Genomic DNA, 3792 nt, shown 5'->3' on the forward strand with positions numbered 1-3792 from the left:
CCTGGGGTACATCTCTCATGAAAAGTTATAGAGCATTGGTTGTAGAAAGCAAATATAGGAATGAGTGTAGATTGTCCCTCAGTTATTGAGCACTTAGGGTAGATTGTCCATTTGGAAAATACAATCCATGAGAAAAATATTTCAGTTACTTTTATTACTTAATTGGCAACAAGGAGAGAAATCTCATGAGTGGTATGAAAGGGTAGAGCTTGTTCAAGGGGAAAAAAGGGGAGGTGCTGACTCCATGGGTGCTCAAGGGCTGGAGCACTTATAGAAAAAAATTAATGCTTAGCCCCTACTGGCAGCCAGCTCTCCCCATGCCTCCCATCCACCAGCAGTCCCGTGATCAACTACTCCCCCTCCCTCCCAGCACCTCATACCTGCCATGATTAGCTGTTCTGCAGCATGCTGGGGGGAGGGGAAGGAGTGGGGATGGTGTGGCAACAGGTGGAGTGGGAGCTTGGGAAAAGGGGTGCAGGCAAGATGGAAGCTAGGAGGAAGGGGTTGGGGTGGAGTAGGGAGTTGAGCAGCCCCAGGCCTGGAGGAAGCTGGTGCCTGTGTGTTGCATTATACATCAAGAATATGTACACTTATTCTGAGATCCAGAAAGAGGTGAGTGGCAGACCCGTTTAAAGTTGCTGGGTAAAGAAAAAAAGGGAGGGGGGGAAATGGGAGTGGTAGAGATTGGTCATGGTAGGGTCTACTATAGACCACCAACTCTGGAAGAGGATGAGGCATTTCTAGAACATTAAATATCCAAAAACAAGACCTGCTACGAATGGGGGATTTTAACTACCCAGGTATCTGCTGGAAAAGCAATATGGCAAAACAACATTTCGCATGAGTTCTTGGAATGTACTGGGGACAATTTTGTTTCAAAAAGTGGAGGAAGTAGCCAAGGGGACAGCCATTTTAGACTGGCTTCTGACCACTAGGGAAAATCGGTTGCAACTCTCTGAAAGTAGAAGATACTTTAGGTGAAAGTCACCATGAAATAATTTCATGATTCTAAGGAAAGAATGGGAGCAGCAGAATAAGGACAATGGACTCCCAAAAAAAAGCAGACTTTAACAAATGCAGAGAACAGGTAAGTAAGGATTCATGGGGGGAAAAAAATCTAACAGCTAAAGGAGTCCAGGAGAGCTGGCAGTTTCTCAAGGAGACATAGTTTTCAGCTGTGCCTTTAATAATCTCAATGCAAATGAAAGGTAGGAAGAATAGTAAGAGGCCAGTATGGCTCTGGCAGCAGCTCTTTAATGACCTGAACATCAGAATGAATCCCACAAGAAGTGGAAACAGACAATTTGCTGAGAGTGTGAAAGAACGGCTCAAGTATGTAAGAAATCAGAAAGGCTTAGGCACAAAGTGAGTTACACCTAGCAAGGGATATAAAACACAGTAAGACTAGGGTCTATAAATACATTAGGAGCAAGAGAAAGATGAAAAAGTATAGTCCTCAACTTAGTGGGAAGAGAGCTACTAATTGATTACATCAGGAAGGCTGAGGAGTTTAATGCTTGTTTTGCTACCATCTTCACTAAAAAGCTTAATGGTGACCGGATACTCAATACAATTAATATTAAACAAGGGGGGAGGAATGCAAGCCAAAATAGGGAAAGAACCGGTGAAAATACAAATTAGATGTATTTAAGTCTGCAGGATGAAACTTACCCCATGGTGCTTAAGGAACTAGTTAAAGCAATCTCAGAACCATTAGCAATTATCTTCAAGAACTCATTGAGGACAGGTGAGGTTCCCAACAAAGTGTATTTATCTTTGAAGGGGGAACCAGGGAATTACAGACCAGTCAGCATAACTTCAATAAATGGAAAGATACTGGAACAAACAATACTATATCCCAGTGGTTCTCAAACAGAGGGTACATCAACTCATTCGGATGTTTGCCTAGTTTTACAACAGGCTACATAAAAAGCACTAGCGAAGTCAGTCCAATCTAAAATTTCATACAGACAATGACTTGTTTATACTCCTCTATATACTATACACTGAAATGCAAGTACAATATTAATATTCCAATTGATTTATTTCATAATTATATGGTAATCCAATCCCAATCACTAGAGGTTTTAAAAAACAGGTTGGACAAACATCTGTCAGGGTTGGTCTAGGTTTACTTAGTCCTGCCTCAGTGCAGAGGGCTGGACTTAATGACCTCTTGAGGTTCCTTCCACCAGTCCTACATTTCTCTGAGTCTATGAACATAAAGGCTTTCCAAGGGAGAACTGAAAGGAATATAGTAGTCCTGAGAAAATGGTAGGTGTAATCAACTCTGTGTAAACAAATGTTTGTCCCATACAGTGCTTTGATGGCTATAGGCTCAGATTGAAAAAAAAGCTTCCATTCTACCCCATAATGGGTGAAGATGAAAATAATCCTGTTTGACAGAAGAGACAACAGGTTCCATGCGTATTTTACTATGATGGCATTACAGCTGTTGAAAGTGCTTTCAACTAAGATCAGCTCTTTAGGAGTGGTGGGTTTGTTTTTTTTTTAAAAACACCTTTAAATATCCTATTCAGACTGTAATTAGATACTGTCATTAATGCAGTTATGCTGTATCTCTGCACTTTATATCAGTAAAACAAATCATATTGGACTATTGCTTAAAATGTAGCCAAGTCTTTGGCTACATTTGTGATTTATTAAGAAAAATGTGCAAGAGATAAAATAACCAAACTTAGTCAATTTTATTGCCTAAAGATAAAAGAGTACAGTACAAAAAGGAGACATACATACTCCTCCTTTCGGGAAGGAATTCTTATCTCATAGCATGTTCACCTTTCACAGTAGGTGTGCTTCCAAGCAACACCTCCAAAACTAGCTATATTTATAGCAGACCTGTATACAAGTTAAAAACACTCTATACATCATCCAAGGCTAAAGTTCATAACCACTCGCTTTTCATCTTGTTTTCTTGGTACCATGGTGTGCCCCTTAGCTCTTATTTTTGAGCACAGCATTCCAAACCAGTTGAACAGTCAAGGCACTACCTACCTTGTGCCAGGGTAGAACACCCATATATTTTGCTGCTGCAGTGAGGTACCTCTAGGTTGCATATAAATACATATAAATATATAAGGTTTAAATGTAAGATGTAGCTGCATGAAACAATATGCACTTAGAGGCCCGTGATGATGCATGTCAAATCCTTTGTAAGAAATGTGTTAAGTATTTTTATGTACTTGGTGAATTACCATTTTTACAAGAAGTCAGGGGAAAAAATCCAAATGCTGAAAGTAACTATTTTTTTTTTTAAACCCTCAAAAGAGGTTCTAGCTTTGCAGAGCATATTACAAATTTGGGCTCTGAATTTGTATCTCTATAGTAAAAGAAAACTAATTTAAAATAAAGATTTTGATTTACTATTAAAGTAGTTCTTCAAAAAAAAGTCAGTCTTAAATGTGTTTAAATATTTTTAAAAATTAAATTACAATATACTTAACATTACCTCATTTTGTTTTTAAAGAAAGCAAAAAGAGCAAGAACACTTCTCTTATGTTTTAATCCAAACTTCTTCAATATGAAAAATGGGTATCACACGCATGTGTCATTTTTAGGCCTTAATCCAGCAAAGTACATAAAAACAGGAGTAGTCGTATTGATTTCAATGGGATTATTATTAATGTGCTTAAAGTTGAGCACTTAAAGAAGGGCTTTGCTGGTATGGATGCCATAACATGCATAATATTAACAATTCAGTTTGAGATATGCAGTTACTACACATCATTTACCATTTTAACACTAGGTACATCTTTTTTTTTAAAAAAAATA

Source organism: Dermochelys coriacea, chromosome 2 (assembly GCF_009764565.3).
Source record: "Dermochelys coriacea isolate rDerCor1 chromosome 2, rDerCor1.pri.v4, whole genome shotgun sequence".
Taxonomy (NCBI): domain Eukaryota; kingdom Metazoa; phylum Chordata; order Testudines; family Dermochelyidae; genus Dermochelys; species Dermochelys coriacea.